This window comes from Mustela putorius, unplaced genomic scaffold (genome assembly GCF_011764305.1).
Source record: "Mustela putorius furo isolate JIRA1106 unplaced genomic scaffold, ASM1176430v1.1 tig00000695_pilon_pilon_pilon, whole genome shotgun sequence".
Lineage (NCBI taxonomy): Eukaryota > Metazoa > Chordata > Mammalia > Carnivora > Mustelidae > Mustela > Mustela putorius.
This window is the reverse complement of record NW_025421447.1, coordinates 13856-31703: the sequence shown is the minus strand read 5'-3', so window position 1 is coordinate 31703 and position 17848 is coordinate 13856.

The window sequence follows — 17848 nt, the reverse complement described above, 5'->3', positions numbered from 1 at the left end:
TTTTAGCCATTCTGACTGGTGTGAGGTGATATCTCATTTGGGTTTTGATTTGTATTTCCTTGATGCCGAGTGATGTGGAGCATTTTTTTTCTTGTGTCTCTTGGCAATCTGGATGTCTTCTTTGCAGAAATGTCTCTTCATGTCCTCTGCCCATTTCTTTATTGGAGTATTTGTTCTTTGAGTACAGAGTTTGCTAAGCTCTTTATAGATTTTGGATACTAGCCATTTGTCTGATACGTCATTTGCAAATATCTTATCCTATTCTGCAGTTGTTTTTTGGTTTTGTTAACTGTTTCCTTTGCTGTGCAAAAGCTTTTGATCTTGATGAAGTCTTAATAGTTCATTTTTGCCTTTGCAAAAATCGCCTTTGGCGATGCTCCTAGGAAGAAGTTGCTGCGGCTGAAGTCAAAGACATTGCTGTCTGTGTTCTCCTCAAGAATTTTGATGGATTCCTTTCTCACATTGAGGTCCTTCATTCATTTTGAGTCTATTTTCGTGTGTGGCATAAGGAAATGGTCCAATTTCATTTTTCATGGGGCTGTCCAATTTTCCCAATACCAATTGTTGAAGAGACTGTCTTTTTTTTCATTGGACATTCTTTCCTGCTTTGTCAAAGATGAGTTGACCATAGAGTTGAGGGTCTATTTCTGGGCTTTCCATTATGTTCCATTGATCTATGTGTCTGTTTTTGTGCCAGTTCCTTACTGTCTTGATGATGTCAGATTTGTAATACAGCTTGAAGTCTGGAATTGTGATGCCACCAAATTTGGCTTTCTTTTTCAATATTCCTTTGGCTATTTGAGGTCTTTTCTGGTTCCATATAAATTTTAGAATTATTTGTTCCATTTCCTTGAAAAAAATGGATGGGATTTTGATAGGGATTGCATTAAATGTGTAGATTGCTATAGGTAGCACAGACATTTTCACAATATTTGTTCTTCCAATCCATGAGCATGGAACATTTTTCCATTTCTTTGGGTCTTACTCAGTTTCTTTCATGAGTACTTTATAGTTTTCTGAGTATAGATTCTTTGCCTCTTTGGTTAGGTTTATTCCTAGGTATCTTATGGTTTGGGGTGCAACTGTAAATGGGATTGACTCCTTAATTTCTCTTTCTTCTTTCCTGTTGTTGCTGTATAGAAATGCAACTGATTTCTGTGCATTGATGTTATATCCTGACACTTTACTGAATTCCTGTTCAAGTTCTAGCAGTTCTGTAGTGGAGCCTTTTGGGTTTTCCACATATAGTATCATATCATCTGTACAGAGTGATAGTTTGACTTCCTTCTTTAGATTTGGATGCCTTTAATTTCCCTTTGTTGTCTAATTGCTGAGGCTAAGACTTCTAGTACTATGTTGAATAGCAGTGGTGATAATGGACATCCTAGTACTATGTTGAATAGCAGTGGTGATAACGGACATCCCTGCTGTGTTCCTGAACTTAGCGGAAAAGCTTTCAGTTTTTCTCCATTGAGAATGATATTTGCGGTCGGTATTTCATAGATGGCTTGGATAATATTGAGGTATGTGCCCTCTATCCTTACACTTTGAAGAGTTTTGATCAAGAAGGGATGATGCACTTTGTCAAAGGCTTTTTCAGCATCTATGAGAGTATCATATGGTTCTTGTTCTTCTTTTATTAATGTATTGTATCACATTGATTTGCAGATGTTGAACCAACCTTGTAGCCCTGGAATAAATCCCATTTGGTCATGGTGAATAATCCTTTTAATATACTGTTGGATCCTACTGGCTAGTATTTTGGTGAGAATTTTTGCATCTGAGTTTATCAAAGATATTTGTCTGTAATTCTTGTTTTTGATGGGATCCTTCTCTGGTTTTGGGATCAAGGTGATGTTGGCCTCATAAAATGAGTTTGGAAAGTTTTCCTTCCATTTCTATTTTTTGGAACAGTTTCAGGAGAATAGGAATTAATTCTTCTTTAAATGTTTGTTAGAATTCCCCTGGGAAGCCATCTGGCTTTGGGCTTTGTTTGTTTGGAGATTTTTGATGACTGTTTTTCAATCTCCTTACTGGTTATGGGTCTGTTCAGGCTTTCTATTTCTTCCTGGTTCAGTTATGATAGTTTATATGTCTCTAGGAATGTATCCATTTCTTCCAGATGTCAAATTTGTTGGCATAGAGTTGCTCATAGTATGTTCTTATAATTGTTTGTATTTCTTTGGTGTTGCTTGTGATCTCTCTCCTCTTTCATTCATGATTTTATTTATTTGGGTCCTTTCTGTTTTCTTTTTGATAAGTCTGGACAGGGGTTTATCAATTTTATTAATTCCTTCAAAGAGCCAGCTCTTAGTTTCATTGATTTGTTCTATTTTTTTTTGTTTGTTTGTTTAGTTTCTATTTCATTGATTTGTGCTCTGATCTTTATGATTTCTCTTCTCTGCTGGGTTTAGGCTTTCTTTTTTGTTCTTTCTCCAGATCCTTTGGGTGTAGGGTTAGGTTCTGTAGTTGAGACCTTTCTTGTTTCTTGAGAAAGGCATGATTCACTGAATATTTTCCTCTCAGGATTGCCTGTGCTGTGTCCCACAGATCTTGAACCATTGTGTTTTCATTATCATTTGTTTCCATGAATTTTTTTTCAATTCTTCTTTAATTTCCTGGTTGACCCATTAATTCTTTAGAAGGATACTGTTTATTCTCCATGTATTGGGTTCTTTCCAAATTTTCTCTTGTGATTGAGTTCTAGCTTCAGGGCATTGTGGTCTGAAAATATGCAGGGAATGATCCCAATCTTTGATACCAGTTGATACCTGATTTATGACCCAGGATGTGATCTATTCTGGAGAACGTTCCATGCGCACTAGAGAAGAATGTGTATTCTGTTGCTTTGGGATGGAATGTCCTGAATATATCCGTGATGTCCATCTGGTCCAGTGTGTCGTTTAAGGCCTTTATTTCCTTGCTGATCTTTTGCTTGGATGATCTGTCCATTTCAGTGGGAGTGTTAAAGTCCCCTAATATTATTGTATTATTATCATGTGTTTCTTTGATTTTGTTATTAATTGGTTTATATAGTTGGCTGCTCCCATGTTAGGGGCATAGATTTTTTAAATTGTTAGATCTTCTTGTTGGATAGACCCTTTGAGTATGTTATAGAGTCCTTCCTCATCTCTTATTATACTTTTTGACTTAAAATGTAATGGATCTGATATAAGGATTGCCACCCCAGATTTCTTCTGATGTCCATTAGCATGGTAAATTGTTTTCCACCACTTTAAATCTGGAGGTGTCTTTGGGTCTAAAATGAGTTTCTTGTAGTCAGTGTATTGATGGGTTTTGTTTTCTTATCCATTCTGATACCCTGTTTCTTTTGATTGGGGCATTTAGCCCATTTACGTTCAGGGTAACTATTGAGAGATACGAATTTAGTGCCATTGTATTGCCTGTAAGGTGACTGTTACTGTATATTGTCTCTGTTTCTTTCTGATCTACTACTTTTAGGGTTTCTCTTTGCTTAGAGGATCCCTTTCAATATTTCCTGTAGAGATGGTTTGGTGTTTGCAAATTCTTTCAGTTTTTGTTTGTCCTGGAAGCTTTTAATCTCTCCTTCTATTTTCAATGATAGCCTAGCTGGATATAGTATTCTTGGCTGCATGTTTTTCTCGTTTAGTGCTCTGAATATATCATGCCAGCTCTTTCTGGCCTGCCAGGTCTCTGTGAAGAAGTCTGCTGCCAATCTAATATTTTTACCATTGTATGTTACAGACTTCTTTTCCCGGGCTGCTTTGTCCCTAAGACTTGTAAATTTTACTATTAGGTGATGGGGTGTGGATTTATCCTTATTGATTTTGAGGGGGGTTTTCTGCACCTCCTGGATTTTGATGCTTGTTCCCTTTGCCATATAGGGAAACTCTCTACAATAATTCTCACCAATATACCTTCTGCTCCCCTGTCTCTTTCTTCTTCTTCTGGAATCCCAATTATTCTAATGTTGTTTCGTCTTATGGTGTCACTTAACTCTTAAATTCTCTCCTTGTGTTCCAGTATTTTTTTGTCTCTCTTTTGCTCAGCTTCTTTATTCTCTGTCATTTGGTCTTCTGTATCACTAAATCTTTCTTCTGCCTCATTATCCTAGCAGTAAGAGCCCACATTTTGTATTATACCTCATTAATAGTTTTTTGTTTGTTTGTTTCAGCTTGGTTAGATTTTAGTTCTTTAATTTCTCCAGAAAGAGCTTTTATCTCTCCAGGGAGAGTTTCTCTAATATCTTCCATGCCTTATTCGAGCCTGGCTAGAACCTTGAGAACCATCATTCTGAACTCTAGATCTGACATATTTCCAATGTCTGTATTGATTAGGTCCCTAGCTTTTGGTACTGCCTCTTGTTTTTTTTTTTTTTTTTTTTTTTTTTTTTTTTTTTTTTTTTTTTGGTGAGTTTTTCCACCTTGTCATTCTGTCCAGATAAGAATATATGAAGGAGCAAATAAAATACTAAAAGGGTGGCAAAGACCCCAGGAAAATGTGCTTTAACCAAATCAGAAGAGACCCCCAAATCGTGGGGAGGAGGAAAGGGGATAAAAAGAAGTTCAGAAAAAAAAAGTTAAAAAAAGAAAAATGAATAAAGAAAAAAACATTTTTAAAAAGAAGAAATATATATGTCATATATATATATATATATATATATATCTCATATATATACATTAGACTGGTGACTATAACAAAGTCACCCACTTAATTTTTTGAGTGTTTTGGTCTCTTAGAAGAAACAACCACCCAACATTTTAAAGAATGAAAAACATATATACAGCTAGACCCATTGAAGGGAAGAATATGCCTATAAAGATGAGGAAAAAAAATATTTTTAAATTTCTAAAAAAGGAGTTGATAAAGTCAGCTGGTGGGGAGAATAAAGGAAAAGAAGTGGAGAGAATTTGCTCAGGCTTGAATCTAGAACTAGCCCAGAGATAGATTTAGGGTATATTTTGATCTATTAGAAGAAGTTGTACCCCACATTTTTTAGAAGAAGAAGCCCTATGTGTATACAAAAGGTATAGTGAGATACAATGAAGGATAAAATATGATTATATTAATTAAGGTTCAAAAATATATATTATTATTATTTTTTGAAAGATATTGTTAAGATAAACTATTTTTTAAAAAGTTAAAATAGGAAAGGGTAAAAGTTAAAAAACATTTTAAAAAAATTAGCAGAAGAAAAAAAAAAAAATTAATTAACTACCAGACTAAAGAATCCTGGGGAGAAACCCATGAATTCCTTGCTTTGCTTTCTCCTCCTCTGGAATTCCGCTGTTCTCCTTAGTATGTGTGAACTTGGTCTTGGCTGGATTTCTTGTTGATTTTCTGGGGAAGGGGCCTGTTGTAGTGATTCTCAAGTGTCTTTGAGCGAGGCGGAATTGCCCCGCTGCCCTTTCCAGGGGCGAGGTTAAGTAATCTGGTTGGGTTCGCTTTTGGGAGTTTTTGTTCCCTGAAGGCTTTCCATAGATTTCCAGAGGATGGGAATGATAGTGGCGGCCTACCAATCTCTGGCCCGGAGTAGCTGAGAGCTCGGCCCCTGCTCCTCAGTGCGTCCTCAGAGAAAAGCGCTCAATCAGTCCCGTCCCCCTGGCCTCTGGCTGCGCTTGGGGAAAAATGCTCAAACACTCCCATCTCCCTGGCCTCTGGCCATGCTTGGAGGAAAGCACTCAATTGCTCCCGTCTCCCTGGCCTCCAGCTGTGCTCTGAGCTCATCCAGCCTGTGACCGGTACAAGGTACCAGTTGAGAGCTCACTCCTCAGCTTTGTCTCTGTAGCTGGCTTCCTCACTCTAATACCTTTGAGCTCTGTGACACTCAGACACCCCCGATCCTCCCATGACCCTGCGGGACCTGGAGCCACGCTGACTCCACGTGGGCTTCACCCCGGTTTAGACTCTGGAGTGATGTCCTTCAGTGGAGCAGACTTTTCAAAGTCCTGATTTTGTGCTCCATTGCTTCTCCACTTGCCAGGAGCCAGCCCCTCCCCCCGTGGTCTATCTTCCTGTTGCTTTGGATTCACTTCTCTGCTGGCCCTACCTTTCAGAAAGTGGTCGATTTTCTGTTTCTAGAATTGTTGCTGCTTCTCTCTTTGATCTCCTGTTGGATTTGTATGTGTTCTCAATGGTTTGATAAGCTATCTAGCTGATCTCCTGCTACCTGATGTAGTCTCAGCCTGTTACTTCTCTGCCATCTTGACTCCTCTGCCCCCCTTTTTTGCATTTCTTTATAAAGGGTATGAATTTCCACAAAGGATTTTTCCAGAAACTTGACAGGACATTTCTGACTCCTCCATTTTTAAGATTTGGTTTATAATACTGAATGCCACTTGACCATGCACAGAGCCATAAGTAACTTGGCTCTGTAAGTCTCAAAAGAGAGACAATGTAGTTCTGGCAGCCTCTGAAAGATGGCCTGATCTGTGCTCAATAATAATATTTGCTTCTCTTTGACTACTCCCAGAATATTGAAAAAGGTGTATCTTTCGGATGTACTATATCTTTTTTCAAAGATAACAAGTTATAAAGCACTCATTTTAAAAACAATTTTTTCTTAGGGAAGTTCCTTAATGTTTTTTGTATTGCACTGGCAAACTGATATCAAATATATATGGATGTTTAGTATATTAATCAATGAGTCTTATAATCCTGTATGAATCCTTTATGTGTTGATCTTTTTGTTTCCTCTAGGAAATACTGAACTATAAAATAAAGAAATGTCATTAGAAATCAAAGACACTGAAGTTTGGAAGGAACAGTTGGGAAGGGTTATGGGTGCCCTATCATATACATACAGAACCCAAATTATATGGTTCTGGTCTCTGTAGAATGTAATTTCTTTGTCAAATTTGCCATAAACAGAGAAAAGGATGATCACTTGAGCAATCACTTTTTATTCAACACTCAAACAGCTGTGTCATTTCCTCTTGGCTAAAGGGTAAGAGCTAAGTCTACATAGCAGCAGTAAATCATATTAGCAGTCAACAATAATGAGGAAAACCAAGACCGAATTTTGTGGCCAAACTGGAGTACCATCATTACCAAAGAGACTACACAGCTCAATGGAATGCCCCTGTCAGGGCAATTATCCATGGTTTTAAGAGGAAATAAAGGTAAAGATTGCCTTCCAAGAGAAAAAATTCATCCCAGATAACAAGTTCAATCCATTGAATTTTATGAACCTTACTTCCATTCCATTTGAAGACAGAGTCTTCAAAAAAACAAAAACAAAAACAAAAAAATGAACCCAAACCTCCCACTTTGTTGATATTACATAAGACCAGGCGAGTGACTATGGCGAGAAGAGAAAACCTCAGAGCAGAGTGCGCATCTGCCTTTATTTTCATATTGAGCCTCATGTATTTGAAGCTATCATATACTCACAATCTTAAATTCTCAAAGAGAATGCCCACGAGTCATATCCCTATTTTCTGACATGACGTTTACAAAGTCCCCCTGCACATGTTCTTGTTTCTCTGGCATCCCTCTGCTCTGCTCCTCATGACCGTGGGAGACCTGTCCTTTCTCCTCACGGTGTACTTGCTTCTGCTGGAGTTGAAGAGAAGCAGCAACCATGAATAAACAATGAGTAGTATGCCTTACAATACTGCCCCTTGAGCCAAGAGCTCTGGAAATACACTGAACTGAAACGGGGGGATGTCTGTTGTGGGTTTCTTTCTATGTCTGAAAGCATAGGATACATGATGATCTAAGCAACTTTATTTTGTAACATGAAGGAGACAGATATTACCGTGCTCTTGTGAGAATGAACCTAAGGGAAATAATTCAGTCTCTGTTTTTGCCCAAGGCCAGACAGTGAATTCATATAACCTGGGCCAAAATCCAAATCTCCTGACTAATGGTCCAGTGCTTACAGAAAGAACACAGAGCTGTTGCTGTCTGTCATTTGATGCAACCCCTGGGTGGCTCTTCTCTTGCAGTTAGCCTTCTCTCCAGGTCTGGCACCAATACTTTGTGTGTGTGTGTGTGTGTGTGTGTGTGTGTGTGTGTGATGAAATGTAGTATCTGTGGTGGGTGGCTTCCCCTAATCTGTAAAGGGTTAATCACAAAGGAAATATTCTCAAGCTCAAACCTCTTAGGGCAGCTGAATGCTAAACACAGATGGTTCATTAGCCAATCCTTTTTGAAATGTTTGCTATTTTTTTCTCTCTCTTGAACTTAGGGGTTAAGGAGAAATGTTAGAGTAAGAGGAAGGCAAACAGGGAGAATAAGTAAAAGAAGAACTTTAGTCAAGATGGCGGAGAAGTAGCAAGCTGAGACTGCTTCAGCTAGCCGGAGATCAGCTAGATAGCTTATCTAAAGATTGCAAACACCTGAAAATCCATCGGCAGATCGAAGAGAAGAAAAACAGCAATTCTGGAAACAGAAAAACAACCACTTTCTGAAAGGTGTATTCTTTTTTTAAAAATTCTTTTCTTTTCTTTTCTTTTTTTTTTTTTTTTTTTTTTTTTTTTTTTTTTTTTTTTTTGTTTTTGTTTTTGTTTTTTTTTCTTTCTTCCTTTTTGAACCTCTTTTTATCCCCTTTCTCCCCACTCACGATTTTGGATCTCTTCTAATTTGGTTAAAGCATATTTTCCTGGGGTTGTTGCCACCCTTTTAGTATTTTACTTGCCCCTTCATTTAGTCTTATCTGGACAAAATGACAAGACGTAAAAATTCAACACAAAAAAAAGAACAAGAGGCAGTACCGAAGGCTAGGGACCTAATCAATACAGACATCGGTAATATGTCAGATCTAGAGTTCAGAATGACAATTCTCAAGGTTCTAGCCGGGCTCGAAAAAGGCATGGAAGATATTAGAGAAACCCTCTCGAGAGATATAAAAGCCCTTTCTGGAGAAATAAAAGAACTAAAATCTAACCAAGGTGAAATCAAAAAAGCTATTAAAGAGGTGCAATCAAAAATGGAGGCTCTAACTGCTAGGATAAATGAGGCAGAAGAAAGAATTAGTGATATAGAAGACCAAATGACAGAGAATAAAGAAGCTGAGCAAAAGAGGGACAAACAGCTACTGGACCACGAGGGGAGAATTCGAGAGATAAGTGACACCATAAGACGAAAAACAACATTAGAATAATTGGGATTCCAGAAGAAGAAGAAAGTGAGAGGGGAGCAGAAGGTATACTGGAGAGAATTATTGGGGAGAATTTCCCCAATATGGCAAAGGGAACGAGCATCAAAATACAGGAGGTTCAGAGAATGCCCCTCAAAATCAATAAGAATAGGCCCACACCCCGTCACCTAATAGTAAAATTTACAAGTCTCAATGACAAAGAGAAAATCCTGAAAGCAGCCCGGGAAAAGAAGTCTGTAACATACAATGGTAAAAATATTAGATTGGCAGCTGACTTATCCACAGAGACCTGGCAGGCCAGAAAGAGCTGGCATGATATTTTCAGAGCACTAAACGAGAAAAACATGCAGCCAAGAATACTATATCCAGCTAGGCTATCATTGAAAATAGAAGGAGAGATTAAAAGCTTCCAGGACAAACAACAACTGAAAGAATTTGCAAATACCAAACCAGCTCTACAGGAAATATTGAAAGGGGTCCTCTAAGCAAAGAGAGAGCCTACAAGTGGTAGATCAGAAAGGAACAGAGACCATATACAGTAACAGTCACCTTACAGGCAATACAATGGCACTAAGTTCATATCTCTCAATAGTTACCCTGAATGTGAATGGGCTAAATGCCCCTGTCAAAAGACACAGGGTATCAGAATGGATAAAAAAAAAAAACCCATCTATATGTTGCCTCCAAGAAACACATTTTAAGCCCGAAGACACCTCCAGATTTAAAGTGAGGGGGTGGAAAAAGAATTTACCATGCTAATGGACATCAGAAGAAAGCAGGAGTGGCAATCCTTATATCAGATCAATTAGATTTTAAAGCAAAGACTATAATAAGAGATGAGGAAGGACACTATATCATACTCAAAGGGTCTGTCCAACAAGAAGATTTAACAATTTTAAATATCTATGCCCCCAATGTGGGAGCAGCCAACTATATAAACCAATTAATAACAAAATCAAAGAAACACATCAACAATAATACAATAATAGTAGGAGACTTTAACACTCCCCTCACTGAAATGGACAGGTCATCCAAGCAAAAGGTCAGCAAGGAAATAAAGGCCTTAAACGACACACTGGACCAGATGGACATCACAGATATATTCAGAATATTTCATCCCAAAGCAACAGAATACACATTCTTCTCTAGTGCGCATGGAACATTCTCCAGAATAGATCACATCCTCGGTCCTAAATCAGGACTCAACCGGTATCAAAAGATTGGGATCATTCCCTGCATATTTTCAGACCACAATGCTCTAAAGCTAGAACTCAACCACAAAAGGAAGTTTGGAAAGAACCCAAATACATGGAGACTAAACAGTATCCTTCTAAAGAATGAATGGGTCAACCGGGAAATTAAAGAAGAATTGAAAAAAAATCATGGAAACAAATGATAATGAAAATACAACGGTTCAAAATCTGTGGGACACAACAAAGGGCAGTCCTGAGAGGAAAATATATAGCGCTACAAGCCTTTCTCAAGAAACAAGAAAGGTCTCAGGTACACAACCTAACCCTACACCTAAAGGAGCTGGAGAAAGAACAAGAAAGAAACCCTAAGCCCAGCAGGAGAAGAGAAATCATAAAGATCAGAGCAGAAATCAATGAAATAGAAACCAAAAAAACAATAGAACAAATCAACGAAACTAGGAGCTGGTTCTTTGAAAGAATTAATAAAATTGATAAACCCCTGGCCCGACTTATCAAAAAGAAAAGAGAAAGGACCCAAATAAATAAAATCATGAATGAAAGAGGAGAGATCACAACTAACACCAAAGAAATACAAACTATTATAAGAACATACTATGAGCAACTCTACGGCAATAAATTTGACAATCTGGAAGAAATGGATGCATTCCTAGAAACATATAAACTACCACAACTGAGCCAGGAAGAAATAGAAAGCCTGAACAGACCCATAACCAGTAAGGAGATTGAAACAGTCATTAAAAATCTCCAAACAAACAAAAGCCCAGGGCCAGACGGCTTCCCGGGGGAATTCTACCAAACATTTAAAGAAGAACTAATTCCTATTCTCCTGAAACTGTTCCAAAAAATAGAAATGGAAGGAAAACTTCCAAACTCATTTTATGAGGCCAGCATCACCTTGATCCCAAAACCAGACAAGGATCCCACCAAAAAAGAGAGCTATAGACCGATATCCTTGATGAACACAGATGCGAAAATACTCAACAAAATACTAGCCAATAGGATTCAACAGTACATTAAAAGGATTATTCACCACGACCAAGTGGGATTTATTCCAGGGCTGCAAGGTTGGTTCAACATCCGCAAATCAGTCAATGTGATACAACACATCAATAAAAGAAAGAACAAGAACCATATGATACTCTCAATAGATGCTGAAAAAGCATTTGACAAAGTACAGCATCCCTTCCTGATCAAAACTCTTCAAAGTGTAGGGATAGAGGGCACATACCTCAATATCATCAAAGCCATCTATGAAAAACCCACCGCAAATATCATTCTCAATGGAGAAAAACTGAAAGCTTTTCCGCTAAGGTCAGGAACACGGCGGGGATGTCCATTATCACCACTGCTATTCAACATCGTACTAGAGGTCCTAGCCTCAGCAATCAGACAACAAAAGGAAATTAAAGGCATCCAAATCGGCAAAGAAGAAGTCAAATTATCACTCTTCGCAGATGATATGATACTATATGTGGAAAACCCAAAAGACTCCACTCCAAAACTGCTAGAACTTATACAGGAATTGAGTAAAGTGTCAGGATATAAAATCAATGCACAGAAATCAGTTGCATTTCTCTACACCAACAGCAAGAGAGAAGAAAGAGATATTAAGGAGTCAATCCCATTTACAATTGCATCCAAAACCATAAGATACCTAGGAATAAACCTAACCAAAGAGACACAGAATCTATACTCAGAAAACTATAAAGTACTCATGAATGAAATTGAGGAAGACACAAAGAAATGGAAAAATGTTCCATGCTCCTGGATTGGAAGAATAAATATTGTGAAAATGTCTATGCTACCTAAAGCAATCTACACATTTAATGCAATTCCTATCAAAGTACCATCCATCTTTTTCAAAGAAATGGAACAAATAATGCTAAAATTTATATGGAACCAGAAAAGACCTCGAATAGCCAAAGGGATATTGAAAAAGAAAGCCAACGTTGGTGGCATCACAATTCCGGACTTCAGGCTCTATTACAAAGCTGTCATCATCAAGACAGCATGGTACTGGCACAAAAACAGACACATAGATCAATGGAACAGAATAGAGAGCCCAGAAATAGACCCTCAAATCTATGGTCAACTAATCTTCGACAAAGCAGGAAAGAATGTCCAATGGAAAAAAGACAGCCTTTTCAATAAATGGTGCTGGGAAAATTGGACAGCCACATGCAGAAAAATGAAATTGGACCATTCCCTTACACCACACACAAAAATAGACTCAAAATGGATGAAGGACCTCAATGTACGAAAGGAATCCATCAAAATCCTTGAGGAGAACACGGGCAGCAACCTCTTCGACCTCTGCCGCAGCAACATCTTCCTAGGAACAACTCAAAAGGCAAGGGAAGCAAGGGAAAAAATGAACTACTGGGATTTCATCAAGATCAAAAGCTTTTGCACAGCAAAGGAAACAGTTAACAAAATCAAAAGACAACTGACAGAATGGGAGAAGATTATTTGCAAACGACATATCAGATAAAGGACTAGTGTCCAGAATCTATAAAGAACTTAGCAAACTCAACACCCAAAGAATAAATAATCCAATCAAGAAATGGGCAGAGGACATGAACAGACATTTCTGCAAAGAAGACATCCAGATGGCGAACAGACACATGAAAAAGTGCTCCATATCACTCGGCATCAGGGAAATACAAATCAAAACCACAATGAGATATCACCTCACCCCAGTCAGAATGGCTAAAATCAACAAGTCAGGAAATGACAGATGCTGGCGAGGATGCGGAGAAAGGGGAACCCTCCTACACTGTTGGTGGGAATGCAAGCTGGTGCAGCCACTCTGGAAAACAGCATGGAGGTTCCTCAAAATGTTGAAAATAGAACTGCCCTATGACCCAGCAATTGCACTATTGGGTATTTACCCTAAAGATACAAATGTAGTGATCCAAAGGGGCACATGCACCCGAATGTTTATAGCAGCAATGTCCACAATAGCCAAACTATGGAAAGAACCTAGATGTCCATCAACAGATGAATGGATCAAGAAGATGTGGTATATATACACAATGGAATACTATGCAGCCATCAAAAGAAATGAAATCTTGCCATTTGCAACAACGTGGATGGAACTAGAGCGTATCATGCTTAGCGAAATAAGTCAAGCAGAGAAAGACAACTATCATATGATCTCCCTGATATGAGGAAGTGGTGATACAACATGGAGGCTTAAGTGGGTAGAAGAAGAATAAATGAAACAAGATGGGATTGGGAGGGAGACAAACCATAAGTGACTCCTAATCTCACAAAACAAACTGAGGGTTGCCGGGGGCAGGGGGTTTGGGAGAAGGGGGTGGGATTATGGACATTGGGGAGGGTATGTGATTTGGTGAGTGCTGTGAAGTGTGTAAACCTGGTGATTCACAGACCTGTACCCCTGGGGATAAAAATATATGTTTATCAAAAATAAAAAAAAAAAAAAAAAAAAAGAAGAACTTTAAGTAATGTATGATCCCTAGATGGGGTTTCACATCTTCCAAATGCACGTTTTCCTTAAGGGAAATCTTTCCTCGCAGTCAAAAGTATAGCCTTTTCTAGGACTTTAGACATCATTTGGATCTGAAAATCTCATTGAACATGAAAAGTTACATCAGAATTTTACAGTTAGTGAAGTAACAGGTGCAGAACTAAACTGGAACAATTCATTCATTCACTCATTCATTCGTTCGTTCGTTCATTCTTTCAAGTAATCATGTTATTACCCAGCTTTAAGTGCTCTTAAGTCTGACTCCATATTACCCTTAGAATAATGTCCAGGGTGCCTGGGTGGTTCAGTTGGTTAAGCACCCAAGTTCAGCTCAGGTCATGATCTCAGGGTCATGAAATCGAGTACCGCAATGGGCTCTGATCTCAGTGTAGTGTCTGCTTGAGATTCTCTCCCTTCTTCTCTTCCTTTCCCCCCACTCATGTTCACTCTCTCACTTTCTCTCTCTAAAATAAAATCTTAAAAAATAACAATAAAATCCATATTCCAGGATCACATCACCAAGCCCCAATTACTTAGTTCCTCTCTGCTCCCTTCTGCTCTACTGCCCGTTTTCTCCCCCTTTCAGGGGCCCCGATCCCTCTGGCCCTCTTTCTGTTCCTCATACCTGCCAAACTCTTTCCCTGCATGGGACCTGTTCACTCTCTGTCCCCTTTCCTTTTGGGAGATCTTCTCTTTGCTGATTTGTTCACATTGCCTTCATTTGCTCATCATTGAAGACTCAGCCTCCTTAGAGACCCATGCCACTGGGTCTAATCCCCACCTACTATACTTTATCATGCCATCCTGTTTTTTTTTTTTCCCCCCATAGGACTGAGCACATTCATTCTTGTTTATGTACCTACTTCCTTATTGTCTCTCTCTGATCTGAAATATGCACTCTCAGAGAACAGCAAACAGAGCTGGCTTGTTTACTGTTATATCTACCATCCCTAGATATGTGCCTGACATATAGCAGGTGCTTAACACATGTCTGTTGAACTAAATACTAAATGGATTTTTAAAAAATATTGATGATCTATGAGACACTAAGCACTAGAAATCCAGAGAAGGAAAGGAAAGAATTCTTGCTCTAAGGAGACTCAGAGACTGGTAACTTCAGGTAGTTGGTCTTCTACTTTTCAGACACTTGTTTGGCAGCGATCACCCTGGATGCTTGGGTTCTCCATCGCAAGAGTCTATGGGGGAGGAAGGGCATCCAGGGTGCAGTCTTTGAGCAGATCTGAGCTATCGGGCCCCTTTTCTTGCCCCAAGAAGGCAAAAGGCAGCTGAAACCACTCTTGCTATCTTTGCCTGTGGCAACAAGAATGCTTCCATGGGCTCCCCAGCCTCTCACCTCAATCAACAACCCAAATATGAGGTTTTACATACAGCACAACTTTGAGACAAACACCCTGAAAACAGAGGGCTCAGCCAGTAAACAGGTTCTGGCCACCTGGGGAGACCCTGCTTTCTCTGGGGGGGAAGACAGTGCTTTCTCTGGGTGCTGGTTCCAAAGACAGATTAAAACAGGACCCCAACCCTGAAAGCACCAGCTGAGAATACAGGAGGATGTGTACTCATTGACTGCTTCAGAAAACTATTGGTAGAAAATATAAATCTGGTAGCACCAAACATCTGATAGTATGGTATTTGGAGAAATTTAAAGCCGACCAACACTGCCACCTGGCGATGAATTCTTCATTTAACTTTTTTCATTATTAAGTCTAGGCTTTAATCCCAGTCCCCCTTTTTACCCATTTTCCCAAAACACCTCCTTCCTTGTTCTCTCTAATTAAGAGTAGGTTTCTTGGTTTTTGCTCCCCCCCTTCTTTGCTCATTTGTTTTGTTTCTTTAATTCCACACATTTAAAAAAAAAAACGTCCACATAGGAGTATAATTATAAGGTATTTGTCTTTTTCTGGTTGATGTAATTCACTTAGCATAATACTCTCTAGATCCATCTATGTGGTTGCAAATGGCAAGATATTCTTTTTTTTTTTTTTTTTAATGGGAAGCCTACATTTAATGTTAATGTTACTTCCAATCCTGTCTGGGAAATCTAATATTTGTACTACAAGACAGGTCAACCAGATGACCACAATACATTCTTTGAAATCATGTCATCATCAAAGGAAATTCAAGAGGGTTTTCTGAATAATGAGACCCCTTGAAATAGTTTCTGTCTCTTTAGTGAGTTCCTGAGCAAAGATTGATCGTGTCCAAGGCAGTGTGGCAGTCCTGAACTTAAAGGACACACTCTCTGGTTAAGGACATGAAACATCTGTCATATATGGTAGGGAGAAAGAGAGAGAAAGAGATCATGGTGGTGGACTGGGTATATGAATGAATCAAAATAGTTTATTTTTGAATTCTGATAAAATGGGAAAGATAAGCTTCATATCTCAGTCCATTTGGGCTGCTATAACAAGTACAACCAACTGGATGACTTCAACACAGAAGTTAATTTCTCAGTGATCTGGAGGATGGTAAGTCCCAAGATGAGGTGCTGGCAGATTCAGTGTCTGGTGGGAGAACCCTCTTCCTGACTCATAAACAGCCATCATTTCACTGTGCCCTCACATGGTGGGAGGGACAAGCAATCACTCTAGGGTCTCATTTACAAGGGCACTAAACCCAACCTGGGGGCTCCACCCTCATGACCTCAGCATCTCCCAAAAGCTTCACCTCCTAATGTCAGCACGTTTGGGTTAGGATCTCAACACAAAAGTTTTGGAGGCACACAAACATCTGGTCCGTAACACCATGGTTGGAGAAAAATCCTGAGGAGGAACCCCTGCCATATGGAAGGCAAATGGTGGAATTTGGAGAAGAAACTATAGCCCAAACACACATAGAGTATGCTTTTAGAAATCAGAAATAATCTTAGAAAACTAGAAATAGAGAATGAAACTGCAAACCATTGGTGAACGAAATGGAACAAAAGTTGGCCAATCAAAAAACAAAAAACAAAACAAAACAAAACAAAAATACAAGCTGGATTGAGTAACATGGGAAAGGACAAAGCAAGAAAGGTAAGTTAGAAAATATAAAACAAGATCAGGGGATGTATGTCCAAACATCTTATCTGTAATAGCTATAATTAATCAAATTTTACCTATTAAATATGTTGCATAGAGTCAAAATGATAGAAAATTTGAAAAATAGGATGCAAGACATGCAGTGTGGTGCGCGCGTACACACACACACACACACACACACAGACTTGAAGTTCCAGAGGAGAGAATAAGAAGAGGCAATATTCATTGATTTAAAAGCTGCACATTTTCCAGAATTAGTGAAAGACATACTCAGCCTGTGAAGTGCACAAGTCAAAGCAGCTTAAGTAAAATGAAATCAACACCTACACACATCATAGTAAAATTGTCAGAAAGCAAAGACAAGACAAGCAGCAGGTCATAAAAACAGAAAGAAAAGATGGATCGCCTACACAGGAATGGTGATTAGATTGACATCTGGCACAGGTGGGATATCTTTAAACTATTATAGGAAAATAATTGCCAACTGTGAATAGTGTAGTTAGTGAAACCATTTTTCAAGAACAAGTGCAAAGTACAAAACAAAAACTAATAGAGTTCTCCACACAACTCCCTCGCTAATGAATTCCTTCAGGAGAAAAAGAAATTAGCCCCAAATGAAGATCTAAAATTCAAGAGGGCCATAAGCAAGGAAGTTGTTGCACTTGGGGGTAAATCAAAACAATCATTAGCTATATAACTGGAACAGCAATGTCTACATGGTGGAGTGAATCAGAGATGGAAACAAAATCCTGAACAACAAGACTGTAGAAGTGGTGAAAGTAGCATCCTATAATCCATCCAGTGGTTGGGAGAGTTTTGAATTTAAGTAAATATGACTGTTACAATTTCTAGATTAACCACAAATAGAAACACAACTTTTAATCTAGTAGCAGGGAAAGGAAAATAAGAGAATCTGAGCAATCTGAGCTATAGAAAGAAAGGAGAAACACATTTAAAAAACAAACAAAAGAAAGAAAGGTGAGAAGTTTTCCCACACACATAAAAAAGAATTAGTGAA